The following is an 18,515-nucleotide window of genomic DNA, read 5'->3' on the forward strand; positions in this document are numbered from 1 at the left end:
TGAAGGGTTTGATGAAACAGAGAGAGCAAAGCTTAGTGAAAATTAAACCAAACCATTACAAAGAGTATTAGCAAAGACTGCAATTGGGGAAGTTTCAGAATTTTTGGGGATGAAGAGATGGAAAGTACTCTCCCCCAAAAGAAACCTTGATTCTTCATTACGGACGACGCCCCTCCTCCACCTCCTCAAGATCTGCATAAGTAGAATGAAATACTCTGTATTTGGATATGATATTCCCTTTTGGCTTTAGTGGATAGGTTCCTTCATCTGATACTTCTCTGTTTCCTACGCTTTAATAAATTAAAGCAGTATTTCGACTATTCATAGAATGGACCTGTCGAGCTCTCCTGAGCTGGGGAAGAAAGCAGCCACTGCAATTCTTCTTCTTCTCTTTCGGATTCTCATTGCCTTTCCTTTATTTTTCCTCTTACCTCCATTGAACACCCTCTTCCCCTTTTATTCCCATAACCCCAAATCCAACATCTGAAACCCCTTTTCCATTTTCTCTTTGATCACCCCAATCTCATAATCAAAACCTCACCGTCCCTCTTCTCCATCCACTGAAATCTAACCCTCAATCCTTTCTTTGTCCGATTTATTTTCTTTTTTATTTCTGAATTCTCACTCTCCATTCCACACCTCTAACCTAACCGACCTCTTCTTCTATTTTTCTGAAACTTTAATAGGCAACCTACATTATGTTAGGGTTTCTCCCACGGTTTTGCCTTAGTATCTGGTAAATTCTTCCAGCATTTTTTTCTTGCTATAAATCCAATGGAGCATCCTCATGGGGGAAGAAACCATGAATCCATGCATGTTTTTATTTCTCTATAATAGCAGAAACAATTTTTTCATCATACAACATTTGTTGATACAGAATTACTTCAAAAATTCAGAAACAGAAAAAATCAATTTTTGACTCAGAATCAATTTTTTTAAACGGAATGGTTGCCATACATACTCCTATTGTCTATATTTACAACTTATTTGAATGGGATAGTTCCATTCAAAATATGAAAAATAATTTATTGAAAAAATAAAGATACAAAGAAAAAAGATTTTGGTAGCAGACCAACCGTTATACAACTTGGAAAGGTTATAACTTATAGGGCACAGACAATCGCTTCATCCATAGGAGATGACCCTCGATCTAATTGGACTGGAGAAGGGTATTTTGAATTGGATTGTAAATGGATAACAAAAAATTCGAATTCGATTCGCATCCGTATCCATTTAGGGACATCTGTATTCATTTAGAGATATCTGGAAGAAAAAAAAAAGCCCGAATATTTAATAATAAAAAATTAAATAAATAATGATCTTGAGGGTTTTTGAAGATTCAACAGTAACAAGAATATGAGGAAAAGAGAATCATGATCTAACAGGTATGGATTGAGAGTGAATTGTATAAGCTAGGGAGAGGAAGGTTCGGGTTACACAAGGTAGAGATGTAAACAGATGGTCAAAAATTCGAATTCGATCCGCATATGAATTCATCCGAATTCGTTTAGAGGTGTCCGTATTTGACCAAGAAATATCCAGATCTGATCACATCTGATTCGTATTTTAGCCGAATCCGATCCATTTATAGACGTAATTTTGAACCTTCAACAATATAGGGCAAGACTTAATGATAATATTCACTCTTCGCACTGTCTAATCATAACGTTAAGTCATTATGAGAGAGATTTTTCTACAATGTTACTTTCTCATTCGATTCTTGCGTGTATCTCTTTGAATGTCAATCCGTGTTGGCTATTTTCAGGGTTGAAAATCCCAACTTCTCGCATAACTTGTAACAAAGCTACAAATGTTTTCATACGTAACACCGATAGCTTGAAAATTGTCTGTTCTATTTTCTGCCCGCTTCATTTTCCCAAGTGCTTCTAATAGAGGGGGGGTGAACTGTTAGAATTATATTTGGAATATAATACTTTATTCCCTAATATGGACTAATATTAAATAAAGTAAAACTCAGGCTAATTATGGTATTGGTCTAATTAAGGGGGTTATTGAGTTATATTAGGAATCCTATGTGGACTGGCTTTAGTGTGGGCAGATAGATTCCTATTGGGACTGTGATGAATCAGACCCTATAGGGATTACTATATAAGGAGAGCTAGATCCCCCTTCTACCCATATAACAACTAATTATTCTCAATCACTATTGAGGAGTGCATTCTGGAAAGAGAGGGAGATATTCAGTGTTCATCGTCCCTGCGCATACGGTATTCTCATCAGGTCAGTTACTTTGGGAATAGAGGGGAAGCACCTAGATCTTTGTTCTTTATTTTTCGCTGCAATCATCATCACTATGGATGCGAAACAAGGTTGGTGGTTCTATCCCTGTTTTCTATTATTTATTTGATTGTGTTCTTGAACGCCCTATGGAGATCCTGGCTTTTGGGATTTTATCCCTATTCGGATCGATTTATTCTCACATGTAGTATCAGAGCTTCCATAGATCCGTTCATAAACCTATATAGATTCAAAATAATAGATATTGCTAAGGGAATCGAAAGTTTTTTGTTTCGAATCAAGTTTTTTAGGGTTTTTTCAAATTTTGGCAAAACCCGTACGGACACTGGCTTTCTATTGGATTTTTTCTCCGACGAAAATCGAAACAGGGGACATAGGGTGGTAGAGCTTGGAACGCTGAGAATTTTGGTGGGTGGAACGTCGTCGGCGGCAACGGCGAGTGTATCTCACTCTCCGGTTGAGTTTAAAAAAAAAAAAAAAAGGGATTTTGAGGGTTTTGCTATCGTGCGCCTGTTACTAATTTTAAACTTGCCCGTTCGAGTTGATCGGAACCCAGTTGGATTGGTCTTGAACCGGGTTTGACTGAACCGGTTTGACCATACGGACCGGACAAACCAGTACAGTTAATCACTTTTGGCTTAAAACTTTGACCGGGTTTTCTAGGGGTTACGAGACTCCGTTTGGGGTCCCGTTTTTTACGTTGGCTCTGTTTTTCTGTGCTCTATACAATGGTATCCTCTATTTTGATCAAATATGCATATTTTAAATATTTTTGATATTCTTTTGATGCATGCCCTTTTCTAAAATTTATCGATTTATTTCATTGGGAACCGAACCAATTTTCTGACTTGCTGGAATACCTACTTTGATGAACAATACTGTTGGCATATTTGTGTTAATTTTGAGACATTAAGCCCCTTGTCATAAGTTATAAAATAACACAAAAATTGTTTAAGGATGTAAGTAATTTTGGAAAATCCCAAGAGAGGGTTCCATGGGTTTGACAGGATGCAGTCACCAAAGCGACATTCCTTGTTGGATTTGTGAAACACCGGTCTCATACAGTTGTGGGATGTCCTTCAACTCTGATGTGTGGTCATACATCCAAAGGTGGTGATCATGTATTGGTACTTGAAGGGGTACATATACAGTATGCATGTGAATAGGCTGACCCTAGAATTCTGCACACCCAAAGGTGGTGGATTTTGAAAGTTGAGTTATATTCCCATAGCCACTGGTATGTAGGGATTTTTACAATTGCATGTTGGGAATTTAGCCCAAAAGTGTTTTCACAACGATGTGTATATAATTCTCATTAGCTGATAAGGTTTCAGGCTATACTTGCATCATGCTGATTATTGTACTGTTCATTGTTTAAATTTGCAGTCATTTTTTCTGTCAACAATAACATGGTCACTATTGAGATTCTTACTGGGTCAAATTTTAAAAAGTGGAAAGAAGACATTATGTGTGCCATAGAGATGGTGAATGTGCATACGTCCCTTGTTATAGATAAACCAATGGACCTAACAGATGATAGTACTGATGATGAAAGATCTGTGCATTATGCATAGGAAAAGAGTAATCGTTTAGCTGTACTGTCTATAAAGAGGTTAATACCGGAACAGCTAAAGAGTGGTCTGCCTGATAAATGTACTACCAGGGAGTTGTTGGATGCAATTTCCAAGAGATACCAAGTCTCATCGAATGCTGAGATTGGGGGACTTCTGCAAGGGCTATTTAATATGGAATATCATGGTTCTGGGGGTGTTAGGGATTATATTGTTTGGATGGTTGACTATCAAACCAAAATCAAAGCCTTGAATGTTGCTCTTCCTGATGCCTTGATTGTTCATCAAGTCCTTAATACCTTACCTTCTGAGTTTGATATCATCAAAATCAACTACTTTTCCCAGGATGGTGTCTGGAGTATTAATGACCTTATTTCTAGGGTTATATTTGAGGAAGAGAAACTAAAGAAAGATAAACCCCACACTATCCTTGTTACTTCCAAATCCCATAAGAGTGAAAAGTCTAAAAATCTTACTCATAAGTCTGCCAATAAAGAATACGATCAGATTAACAATTTAGGACCTAAGAGAGACTCTTTCAAGAAAGAGAGTGATCGCTTCTTCTTTTGCAAGAAGAAGGGTCACATAAAGAAGGACTGCAACAAATACAAAACTTGATTATTAAAACCCAAGCTATTAGGTAATAATTCTTTGGCTTTTGTTTGTAAATCCAATCCATTAGAAGCCTCATCCAGTTCTTAGAGGCTAGACGGCGGGGCAACTAACTGTGTTGCTTTTACTATACAGGGATTCATAAATCGAAAGAGGCCAAATCAGGATGAATCAAGGTTTGTCATAGGAAACGATGGATATGTTGACGTAAAGTTCGTGGGAGATATCATTTTATTACTAGTTTCTAGTTTTAATTTAATTGTAAAGAACACTTTTTATGTACCGTCCTTCAGGCGAAATTTAATTTCATTTTCAGTATTGGACATTGGTAGTTACCATTTTTTTGTTTCAAGTAAAGTTGGTTCCTACATTATGTCCAATGGATTGTACAGACTGTGTTTATCTCCCAATGATAACTACGCCTCCTATAAAGTTAAAAACGTTGTTTCCAAAAGACCCTTACCTAAATAACGGTCCTTCACAGTATGACACAAGAGGCTAGGTCATATTTCTAAGGCAAGAGTGAAAAGGCTGATAAAGTCTGACATCCTACCTACTCTTGAAAGTGATCAAGAAACTTGTGTAGACTGTTGTAAGGAAAATATGACCAAGATAAAGAAGATAACTGTAATCCATAGTTTTGACCTATTAGAGGTCATTCATACTGACATTAGTGGTCTCTATTCAGCCTCATTATATAAAAATTTTTATTTCATCACTTTTACAGATGACTATTTCCATTATGGCTATCTGTTCTTAATTAAAGAAAAGTCTGAATCTCTTGACACGTCAAGATTTTTAGGACTGAAGTTGAGAAACAGTTGGGGAAAGTTATTAAAATTGTTAAATCTGATCGTGGGGGTGAGTATTATGGCAGACATGGCGATGTTGGACAGCTTAAGGGCCTATTTACCAAATACCTAGAGGACTCTGGGATAGTTGGTCAGTTGACTATGCCAGGAAATCCTGAACAAAATGGTGTCGCTGAAAGGCATAATTGCACTGGTGAGGAGTATGGTCAGTAAGACAAATTCACCTAAGTTCTTATGGGAGAGGTTTTGAAAACTACTCCTTATATCCTTAACCATGTAGCTACTGAACCTAGTTTAAACCATCTTAGAGTTTGGGGTGCCCTGCAGAAGTAAAACTATTTTATCCGACTTTGAACAAGTTGGATCCCAGGACTACTCGTTACTATTTTATTAGCTACCCAGATCATTCGAAGGGATATGAATTTTATAATCCCTGCGGAGGCACTAGGATTATGGACTCATAAACAGCGAAGTTTCTAGAATTTGATGTGACCGAAAAGAATGATTGTTCTTAGAGTGTTCAAGATAGTGACATGGTTGGTACATTAGTACCTGTTCTTCTATCTATTCAGACGGATGTGGGGCATACTACGCCATTGGTTACACCCGCTGGAGTTTAGGTGCCTGATATTGATATGGTCCTTGACATTCATGTAGCACCTGATGAGATTCCTCTTAATCAGGATATGGTTGAGGATTCTATCATTGATGCAGTTCCAGCTGAGATTCCTCAGATTCAGGGTGAGGCAGTGGTAGCACCATTACGAAAATCCATCAGGGAGAGAAATTCAGAAATACCTTCTATCTATGAGGTCTATCTGGGGGAGAACATGACTACAACATTGGTTGTGTGGTTGATCCAGTTACTTATTCGGACGTTGTTTCTAGTTCTTAGTTAGATTTGTAGTTAGATGTGATGAGAGATGAGGTGCAATCGATGAAACATAATGTTGTTTGGGAGCTTGTTGATTTAAACTTGAGGATTTTACGGTGGATGGTTCAGACCATCTTGTGTAGGCTCAAGAAGTTTATTTACGGTTTTAAGCAAGCTTTCAAGCAGTGGTATTTGAAGTTTGACAGTGTCGTGACTTCATTTAGTTTTGTAGAAAACAAAGTGGATCAATGTGTATATCACAAGGTTAGTGGGAGCAAATTATGTTTTCTCATATTTTATGTGGATGACATCCTGCTTCCTAGCAGTGACCTAGGGATGTTACATAATTAAAAGCAACTATTATCTAGTGAATTTGACATGAAGGACCTTGGTGAGGTTTCTTTTATCCTTGGCATTGAGATCCATAGGGATCGTTCTCGCCATTTACTTAAGTTTTTTCTCAGAGGGCTTATGCTGATCGTATTCAGGAGAGGTTCAGTATGCTGAATTGCAAACCTGAGAATGTTCTTATTCTCAGGGGTGACAAACTGAGCTCAACACAATGACCAAAAAATAAAGCTGAAAATGATGAAATAATGAGGTGCCTTATGCTAGTGCACTAGGTAGTATCATGGATGCTCAGGTTTGTATTAAACCGGATATTATCTTTGTGATGGGTCTTCTTGGCAGATATAAGTAAGATCCTGGTCTTAGTCACTGGGTTGCTGCCAAGAAAGTCTTGAGGTACTTGAAGGGGACAAAAGATTATATGCAACATAAAGACACGTTCCTGAACTCAAGCTAGTGGGTCATATAGATTCCGACCTTGCTGGCTGTGAGGATGATAGGAGGTCCACATCTGGTTATGTTTTCCTGATGGTAGGAAGGGTAGTATCATAGATCAGTACAAAACAAACATTGGTAACCATTTTGACTAAACAGGTAAAATTTGTAGCACTCCATGGGGTTGCTACTCAGGTTATTTGACTCAGGAATCTCATAAAGTAGTTGACCATTTTTTAGATTTTGTGGATAGACCCATCCAGATATATAGTGATTACAGCTTTGCTGTGTTGTTTATAAACAACAATAAAGAACTTAGAGGGTCTAAGCACATGAAGGTTAAGTATTTGACCGTAAAGGAGACAGTAAAGAAATATGACATTGCAGTAGAGCACATTGGTACAGTTGATATGGTTATAGATCCCCTAACCTAAGGTATTCACCCTTCTGTTTTAAAAGGCATGTCATAAGCATGGGCTTAGGTGCATCATGGGATGCGGTTGGTTAGTGGGAGTTGTTTTTTGCTCCATTGTAAAATGAAGTTTCTTTTCATCTATAATTTTTACCGTTGGCTTATATATATCAATTATTATTGCATGCAGTTTCTTTTAAACACATGGGTGTTTTTTTCATTGACATGATGTATATATTTCTGGTTTTAAAGTCTTAAGGAATGTGTTAACCTTAAGCAAGGCTGGGGCATTAAGTTATTAGCCTAAAGGTATGTCTTGTGACATATAAAGTATAACTCGAGTTATTTCTGATGAGACATACAGATTCGTTGGAATCATAAAGATTATTTCGCTAGTGAGCCTGCGCCATTTAAAGAAGAGAAATTTTGGACTGACAAATTGATAATACATAAGGAATCACTATGTGAGTATTATCTCGTTGCCACACTACCACATTACATCCATGTTAGTAGAGTTGAGGGCTCTCGTGACCATGGAAGGCTCTGTGTCGCTTGATCATAGATGCAGTTACCGCCATGATTCGGTGTCTAAAACTCTATGGGATAGGATTGATTTTCTAATACGACCTCTAGACCAACTTATTTTTAAAAATATGCACATAAAATTTTCTTAAAGGGTTGTTAGCCTGTGATTTGTTTTGGTCAAAACTGTTTTTAAATCTCTTTAAAAATGAGTGATTTAATATAAGTCAAAGTGAGAGAATGTTAGAATTATATTTGGAATATAATACTATATTCCCTAATATGGACTAATATTAAATAAAGTAAAACTCAGGCTAATTATGGTATTGGTCTAATTAAGGGGGTCATTGAGTTATATTAGGAATCTTATGTGGACTGGCTTTAGTGTGGGTAGATAGATTCCTATTGGGACTGTGATGAGTCAGACCCTATAGGGATTACTATATAAGAAGAGCTAGATCCCCCCTCTACTCATATAACAACTAATTATTCTCAATCACTATTGAGGAGTGCATTCTGGAAAGAGAGGGAGATATTTAGTGTTCATCGTCCCTGCGCATACGGTATTCTCATCAGGCCAGTTACTTTGGGAATAGAGGGGAAGCACCTAGATCTTTGTTCTTTATTTTTCGTTGCAATCATCATCACTATGGATGCGAAACAAGGTTGGTGGTTCTATCCCTGTTTTCTATTATTTATTTGATTGTGTTCTTGAACGCCCTATGGAGATCCTGGCTTTTGGGATTTTATCCCTATTCGGATCGATTTATTCTCACATGGACTCCACCCAGGCAGTGTGGTCGGGCAGGGATAGGGTGGTCATTTCTACCTCCTATTTGAGGAACTTGGGAAAATGGAGTTGCCCGAAAAATGGAGCCGACAATGATCCCGGTTTAACTTACAGGAGTAAGGGACTCTTTTAAAAACTAGACACAACATGGATATGCTCGTGCCTGTGAGAGCATGGGTTCTTATTAAGGGTTTTAAAACCTAGTCAGAACCGATCCTTATTGAATTGGCTTTAGGTTGGGGTATTGCTCACCTGAAACCAAACCGAAACGACAAACCAAAATCGAAACCGAAATCGGGTGAAAGAAATCAGACTGAAACCAAAACAAAAACCAATACAACCCAAAATCAACCTGAAACTTATTAAAAAAAATGTATTTTTTTTCATGCATACATACATATATGTCAAACCAAATCCAAATCAAATAAAAACCAACCTGATAACAAATCAATAAGAACTTCAAACCAAATCAAACCCAAGTTAGGTGAAAAAAAACTGGACTAAAACCAATACTAAACTAAAACTCATTAGAAAAACATTTTTCCCATAAATATCCATACAAAAATATGTCAAACCGAACTCAAACCTAATAAGTGGTCAAAAGCAAACCAAAACTGACAAAAAAAAAAAAAAAAGACCTTTCTTTATTGGTTTGGTTTTGGACTCACCCTTATCACACTGAAATCGATTCAACTCGAACCGACGAATTGATACCCTAGTTCAGAGTTCCACTTTTAAGTTCAAAGTTCAAACTAAACCAAACAATATATTTTTTGACAAAATCAGTCGTTGGAGCAGTTCCATCTTCCGTCAGATGATCGATGGTTATGGTTTGCTTAAGGTGGAAAATGAGAAACCAGAGTGGAAGAAGGAGAGCAAAGAACGTAAGCACTTGTGAGAGAACAAAATTGTTGGATCATTAACCCAAAACGCAATGCGTTAACAATTTCGCTAGGGCTGCAATAGGGTCAAGTTGGGCCGGGCTTTTTAAAACCCTAGCCCAACCCTGAGTCCCCTTAGCTGGGCCCAGGCCCAGGCCCGCCTTGACCCTGACTCAGGGCCTAAATACCCTGACCCTAACTCTGAACCCTGACGGGCCAAGCCCAGCCCAAGCCCGCCCTGATTGGCCCTGATTGGGTCAGGCTTGGCCTTTTGGCCTTGACCTTGGCCCTGCAATAAGCAAATTAAAATAACAAGTGTAGGGAAGATGTGGAACAAAAGGCTTGAACCCAAGACCTCCTTACAGCAATTGGCTTTTATGCACCACAAAAAAAAAAAAGTGCTGCACACACTTGTTTATATGTATAATACCTTCTATTGTTTAATAAATAAAGAACTTTCTTCAGGGCCATTAGGGTTAAAAATCAGGGTCGGACTGAGCCCGAGATCTCAACCCTAACCCAACCTGACCCTGACTCAGCGCCACGAATTTCTGGCCCTAACCCGCCCTCAGGGCCAGAAACCTTAGCCCAAGCCCTGTTTGGGCTCAGGATGGGCCAAGGCGAGTTCAGACCGACATGGCCAAACTTACAGCCCTAAATTTTGCTCGTCTTCGACCGTGGTGGGACCTAGAGGATCCAACCCAGCCAAAACAGAGATGTTTGAATCATTTCACAAGCGGACCCCATACTATGAAATGACCAACCCCTCGTTTTGGCTCGGCTGGATCCTCCAGCTCCCGCCATGGCTAGAGGAAAGCCAGGTCCACGCTTTAAAGCTTCTGTTCAAAGCAATTTTCCATTGTCCAAAAATGATCCAAATAGCAGAATTCCATTCTTAATTTATCCTAAAACGGTTTTCCAGTCGAAGAATTTGGGAATTTGCAATGCGTGCGACAAATCCTAGTCTTCTGCTTTCTTCCTCCTCCAATTAACAAATAAACTGGCTGGTGCATGGTACAAACCCAAATGACCCAAAAACATTTAAATTTCAGATGACTCAGTGCTCTACTTGTCTCTGATAATTTTTCCAAAGTAATGGATCCCTTGTCAGACTCCACTCCAGTACTACTCCATCTCCCTCTCTCTCTCTCTCTCTCTCTCTACCCAATAGAGGACCCGACCAAATGAGTCTCTCTCTCTACTCAACAGGGCCGCATGAAATGACTGTCATGTCTTCAGGGTATTTCTGTCTTTTCATAAGGACACGACTATCATTTTGCGCAGCCTTGTGTCTGGGCATAGGGGTCATGTGCCACACATTAAGCTTTACTGGTCCCTGGGATTGCCTTTGGGCCTTTCCTGTGCAACTTAGGTGGAGGGTGAAGGCGGCCTCCTTGTGGGAGGCCCAAACCATAAGTGAGATACCACTCTCGAAGAGCTAGAATTCTAACCTTGTGTCAGAACCTACAGGCCAAGGGACAGTCTCAGGTAGACAGTTTCTATGGGGCATAGGCCTCCCAAAAAGTAACGGAGGCATGAAAAGTTTTCCTTGAGCCGGATGGAGATTGGCCCTCTCAGTGCAAAGGTAGAAGGGAGCTTGATTGCAATACCCACCTGTCAAGCAGAGACGAAAATCGACCTTAGTGATCTAACAATGCCGAGTGAAAGGATCGTCGCTCAATGGATAAATGTTCCAAATGGATGATCCATTCTCGAAACGAGTCTGGTTAATCTGCACGTTCCGACAGGTGAACATACATGTGAGAGTCAATCACATTTTAGTTTTGTTTCCATAAAAACCCCTCCTCCCCTTGTAAATGACAAAAATAGGACAGGTGATTGGCTCTCACATGTACGTTTACCTGTTGATACGTGCAGATGATCCATTCTCATGGAAACTGATCAAAAAACTGAACATTAAACCCCCCCCCCCCCAACGGCCGAACAAATTATCTACTAATTTAAGCTATCTTGATTATTCAATATTAAACTTTATGCTTAATAATGGGGCATTCCCTGTTCTTCTATGGGTAGTAATTTATTTTCCAAATCAATCCCTTTTCTGCAAACTGCCAAACAAATTACCCACTAATTACATGGTTTAGGATAATCTGAAACGTTAACGTGTCATAATTGAAGAGTAGTTCTTCCAATTTTGGGAAATTGACCATAAATAACCAAGTTTATAGATCAAGTTGACGTCTAGAAGGGCATTCTATCAGTATCAATTTCAACATCTCCATTAAATCTCCAAAACCATCTCTGTTGGTGGCCTGGGGTTGAATGACTATCATGCTGCACTAAACTCACAAATAGCCACGTAGATGTCATACCGATCCATTGGTTGATGAATGAATTCAATTTGAAATTTAAAATTATTGTTCAAAATAAAAAAATGTCAAACCGCCATCTATTAATCATTGGATCAATCAACATAAAATCCACGTGACGGTTTGTGAGCTGAGCACAACATGATAGCTGCTCAACCGGAAACCGCAGAGGATCCAAATCCCAACGGGTGGCACAATTTGGGTGGCTTTTTTTCGGTTTTTTTTTGTTTTTCTGCTTTTTTTTTGTTTTTGGGTAGAACACTTGCGTTCTCTCACGAATCCACCCCACAGCCCAGACTTGCGCTTCCACCCACCACCACAAATACCCCAACCAATACTTTCTCCTATAAATTATTTCCATGCCACCAAGATCGATCGATCATCAATAGCAAAAATGGAAGAAGGCCCAGTTTGCTTCTGCTATCTACTCTTTTCATCGTTTCTCTTTCTTCTCTTATCATCTGGAGTGGCGGCTGAAACAATAGTCATAGATGGTAATAGTACTATTAACACCTACATCGTTTACATGGGAGCTGCTTCTTCTTCCCTGGGTTCGGTACTAGATGATCAAGCTCAGGTTCTTGCTTCGGTTTTGGAAAGGTTAATTAATTATTTATTGCATTTTATTTACAAATATTCAAGAACTTTTCAGTAAAATTAATTGGTTTATGAAAAGAAATTTTTTTTTTTTTTTTTATAATTATGATTGTGTAATTTTACTTAAAACTCTTATTACATTTGATAATTATACTTTTTCATGGTAGATATCCACTTTAGATGAAGCCTTAATAGCGTTACAATTAGAGTGAAAATCCAGCTCACTTCTATGACCGTTACAATGATAAAACAACGATTTCAATACAAATTTTACCAACCCATTGATTTCAATATTAGTTATTTTCTCTTTGTAGTTCATTCTTCTTTGTTCCGATTACAACATGAATACATCAAATCAATTTTCCTAACTTTAATTTTTTATTTGTTTAACTTTAAGGAAGATGACTTAAACCGTTTTTACAAATCTTTCTTTACTAGGCTCGCTTTGGTATGATTTGTATTTGCATTTCCGTCTTATTTATTGGAAATAACTTACATAACAATTTGTGGCAAGAAATTAGATCATGTTTGGTTATTCTTATATAGAATTATTTGTAAATTAAGTAAAAAAAATATATTTGACATTCTTATTTCTCAAAACAATTTCTAAAATAGGCACACATGATTGAATTTCACAACACCTGCAATCACGGTTGAGACATTTCATCGAACAATTGATGCATTAAAAACGATTGGTTCTAATAACGTCGGTCTTGTTGACTCTGCATGTCCAAAGTAATCTAGGAATGGTAGTGAGTTGTCCTCTGACCGCCGTGGGAGTGACTCGTTAATGGTGGGCCTTGGGGTGAGCATATAAATCAATATAAATGGTTTATGGCAATAAATTACAAATAGTTCTTCACCTATTTGTAATTTGTAATTTATTTTAATTTATAATAAATAAAAATAAAGTTTATAAACTACACCAAACACCTATAAAAATAAAAACAGGTCAGATAAATACAAATAGAAATCATACCAATACCAAAGAAACCCTCAAGTTGTGAATGTAAGATATTATTTTGGTTGAAACCCAAAATCAAACCAATCTAAATCAATATTAACTCGATACTAAAAAGCTGAAATAAATCAAAACCAACCAAAAACCAAAGTTCCTTCATCGTTTGTTTTGGTCTCACTCATTTCTAGATCAAAACTGATTCAACCCAATCCAAATCAAACTGAACCAACCATTGGACACCGCTAAGCCTTACCATCTAATGAAACTTAACAATAACCAAATTTATCCTTCTATTTTGATTATTATGTTCCTATATCATTATTAAAGCTAATGGGTTGGCAAAACCTTTTCCTTTTAATACTTCTGAGGATAAAGTTTTCTCTTTTTTTTTTTTTTGTAATGGTTAAATTTCCTTCACCTTTTAATGTCAAGGAAAGTCTTCCTCCACCTCTGGCAAAAACCAATGAGAAGAAAATTTTCCTTGACCTGTTAAATAAACACCACCAATGTAGGGTCAAAAGTGCCTTCCACCAGTATTCCCACGAATTAAAATCCTCTGTAGTACTGGCGGGGCGGCACTGCAGGTCTCTGCTGTGCCATCGGATGTGCACTGCTGCCTCGTTGGTACTGCAAAGGATCCTGGTCCTAGGGATGTAACGGATCGAATTCAGTCGGATAGTGGCATTATCATATTCGTATCCGTTTATATTCGGACGGATTCAAATAATTTTCGGATAATGATTTTTTGAATACGGTTCTCCTAAATGGATATGAATACTGATTGAATACGATTTTTCGACTATCCGTTGACATATTTATGCTTTTATGATGAAGGTTAGGGTTGAAACTTGAGAGTTCAGGTATTACCATTTCTTCTACTCTTCTTAGTCTTTTATTCTCTTATGTTTTTTACTTTTGATTTTTTAATAGATATGTAATTCCATGTAACACATTGCATAAAATAATATATATAAACCAATAACAAATCTAGAAAAAGAATCACATTATCTTAACTTATAAATTTATAAAAATAAGATAACAAAATTCAATAAGGTAACTTAAAAGGATAGACAAACACATAGTTATATTTCGGATATTTTATTACCGTTGATCGCTAAACGAATCGGATAATAATCGGTCGGATAGGGGGATTATCATATTCGTATCCGATTAGTTTCGGACGAATTCGGATTCTCCTAAACGGATACAAATGCGAATCGAATACGGATTTACGAATATCCATTTACATCCCTACCTGGTCCCCACACACCCTTGTGTTACTTTAATTGATTTGATACCGAAGTCAAGCACTCATGGGCTTGGGCTTCAGATTAGACCAAGGTTAAAACAGTGGAACCCATATAGCCCAAACTGGACCAGACTCAAATCCTCAGCATAACCATGGACCATGGTCTTTCTTTATAATTAATGTATGGGTATCTCTGTAATTTTGCCAGGGAGGAGAACGTTAAAAGTTCACTACTTCACATTTATAAACATGGCTTCTCAGGATTCACCGCCCGTTTAACGGCTGAGGAAGCTCAGAGAATCGCTGAAAAGCCCGGAGTCGTTTCGGTTTTCGTGGACCCCATCTTAAAGCTCCATACCACACGATCATGGGACTTCTTACACTATCAAGCTGATCTTGAAACCGATTCTACTCCTGATTCTGACTCAGTAACTAATGGGTCCAACTCGTCTGACACCATCATAGGCGTCCTCGATACGGGTCTAATTATTAATCTTGTAGAATGATAATTTCATTGCTAACATTATCGGGTCGGGTTATCACTTAAACCTAAATATGAACCAGGAATATGGCCCGAGTCCGAGAGCTTCCAAGACAAGGATATGGGCCCGATTCCCACCCGGTGGAAGGGAACATGCATGGAAGCCAAAGATTTCAAAGCTTCCAACTGTAACAGGTAACAGCACCGTAGATTCTCATACTAAAATTATTTGTTCCAATCTAACCGTTCAGATTTGGGGGCGGGGGGAATAGAAAGCTCATCGGCGCACGATACTACAATGACAGCGCAGAGTCACCAAGAGATGCGAGCGGACATGGGACCCATACAGCATCAACGGCAGCAGGCAGCTCAGTCGCCAATGCATCTTATTATGGCTTAGCGGAGGGGACAGCCAAAGGTGGGTCCACTGGATCAAGGATAGCCATCTACAAGGTTAGAGCATCCTACGGTTGTCGTGGATCCTCAATCCTAGCAGGATTCGATGATGCTATACGCGACGGAGTCGAAGTGCTATCTTTATCGTTGGGTGTGTCATCGTTGACGCCGGATTTAAGTACCGATCCAATCGCAATAGGAGCTTTCCATGCAGTAGAGAAGGGGATCACAGTGGTTTGCTCAGGTGGGAACGAATGGCCCGCTTTATCAACGGTTGCCAATGTTGCTCCATGGATCCTGACCGTTGCTGCCACTACCATTGATAGGGATTTTGAGTCCGATTGCGTCTTGGGCAATAAAAAGGTGTTCAAGGTAAAATGGAAATGAATGAATCAGGTTTTGAGTTTTACTAAAGTTTTGAACAGGGTTTTAAAATAGGGTATTGGCCGAAATCGGTGAGTTTCACTTTTGAATCGGACCATATCGGTGCGGAAAAACCTTAGAATCGGTCTTTAGAATAAAAAAATAAAGAAATTTTTAGGGTTTTTGGATGTGAATCTGACGTGTTGAATCAGTGGAAATCTGAATCGGTCATAGCCAATTCACCGATCTAATTCTCGATTCTTAAAACCATTTTTGGTTTTAAAACACGGAATCATTCATTGCAGTTCAAATCAATCCTCATATCCAAAAACAGGGACTTTCTAGGGTTTTTGGATTTGGATCGGATTAGTAGATATCAATTACAGCCGATACTGATCCGGATAGGCTGATTTACTGATCCGATTCCCGATTCTTAAAACCCTGTTCCAGGCCCAAGATTTCACTAAAAACATGTTCTGCCTGCTCTGCTTCGGTTTCACCAAGTGTAGGGTGAAGGCATAAATTTCTCTACCCTCAAAAAATCTCCTACCTATCCCTTGATCTTTGGATTGTCAGCGAATTCGAATTCAAGCACGGACGATGATGCGAGGTAGATCAAAACTGAGCCTATCTGTCCTCTCTGGCTCCTCTTGGGCTTCCATTTCTCACGGTTTCTCCCTCTCTCTACAATTTTTCAGGAACTGCAATCTGTATACATTGGATGGAGCTAAGGTCAAGGGGAAGATTGTTCTATGTGATCAAACCAAGGGAAGCTATTCCAAACGAGATCAAGTGGATGAAGTGCAGAGCTTAGGAGGGCTCGGAATTGTTGTGGTTGATGACATAGAACGATCGGTGGCTCTTACAACGGGTTCTTTCCCCATGACTGCCATCTCTTCCAAGGATTTCGTTGGTATCCTCTCCTACATTAACTCAACCAGGTACAACATGAAAATAATCAAGTCTTTTGTAACTTTGGTTCTGTTTATATGAATGTTCAAATTGATGTCTTTCTGGGTTTCTTCAGAAATCCAGTTGCAACCATTCTACCAACAGTGTCTGTGACCAAGTATAAGCCAGCACCTATTGTTGCATACTTCTCATCCAGAGGCCCTTCTCCTATCCAAAACATTCTCAAGGCAAGCTCTCTCTCTCTCTCTCTCTCTCTAGTCTCTCCTCTAATTTACTGTTCTGTAAAACCATGGCTAAGGGGGTAATCAAATTTTCTGCAGCCAGACATCGCTGCACCAGGTGTGAACATCCTTGCAGCATGGATTGAAACCAATGATACTTCAAAAGCCCCAAAAGGGCAGAAGCCATCCCAATACAATTTTAACTCTGGGACTTCCATGGCTTGTCCACATGTCTCAGGCATTGCGGCTACAATCAAATCTAAGAACCCCACATGGGGTCCCTCTGCTATCAAATCAGCCATCATGACAACAGGTTTGAATCTATACAGTTTCAAGTTCAATATTTGAGCAAACCAATCTGTAATAACTAATTACTGACTTAGACATTGTTACATACACATGGCTGATGTGAAGCTTCTCAAACAAACAATGAAAAGGCGCCGATTACAACAGATTCAGGTTCAGTGGGCACACCTTATGATTTTGGTGCAGGAGAGATGATCCCATCTGGAGCATTACAACCAGGGCTATTGTATGAGACTGATACAGAAGACTACTTACTCTTCTTATGTACTTATGGGTACAATCTTTCCACAATCAAGAAAATTGCATCTGTAATTCCTGATGGTTTCAACTGCCCAGAAGATTCCAGCACAGATTTGATCTCCAATCTCAACTACCCATCTATTGCCATCTCCAAACTCGGTCAGAAAGAGAGCAAGAAAGTGAGTAGAAGGGTCACAAATGTTGGTCCTGATGAAGACAACCTATGTTGCAAGCATTATGGTACCGCCTGGATTAGATGTTAAGGTAGTGCCTGATAAACTGCAGTTCATGAAGGGCAATAAGAAGCTGAGCTACCACATGATCTTCTCATTGGCTTCTTCGTCTCCATTAAAAGATGATGCATTTGGGTCTATTACTTGGACCAATGGAAAATACAAGGTTCACAGTCCATTTGTGGTTGCCAGTGGTTGATTTCATTGTTCCCTTTGTCATTAAGGTTGGAGGGCTTAGTTAGATGTTGGAGTTAAAGAAGTGAATGTAAAACAAATCGGACTTAACCAAGCCTTAGGGAAATAGTTGGGCTGCATTAATAATCTCTATGATGCTAAAAACATCAAAGCATGCATTTCATGTTTGAGTCATGATTTCCCTTTTCCAATCCAAGATGCATATTATTACTTATTCTATAGCTTAGTTTTCATTAGTTTCTGGTTACTCTCTTCTTATACTTGCTGAGTTTAGGTCAAGTTGTTGCTTATGCCCCAAATCAAACCCAAGTTAGGTGAAAAAAAATCGGACTAAAACCAATACCAAACTAAAACTCATTAGAAAAACATTTTTCCAATAAATATGTCAAACCAAACTCAAATTGAAACTAACCTGATAAGAAGTCAAAAGCAAATCAAAACTGACAAAATCAAAGCTTTCTTTATTAGTTTGGTTTCAGACTCACCCTTATCACATCAAAACTGATTCAACCCGA

General features: G+C 38.6%; 1 pseudogene; it reads left to right on the plus strand.

The window, feature by feature from the left end:
• The first annotated feature begins 12,292 nt into the window (after positions 1–12,292).
• LOC122661390 lies at positions 12,293–18,082 on the plus strand (annotated as a pseudogene).
• The last annotated feature ends 433 nt before the right edge of the window (positions 18,083–18,515 follow it).

The sequence above is a fragment of the Telopea speciosissima genome, chromosome 5, assembly GCF_018873765.1.
Source record: "Telopea speciosissima isolate NSW1024214 ecotype Mountain lineage chromosome 5, Tspe_v1, whole genome shotgun sequence".
Taxonomy (NCBI): domain Eukaryota; kingdom Viridiplantae; phylum Streptophyta; class Magnoliopsida; order Proteales; family Proteaceae; genus Telopea; species Telopea speciosissima.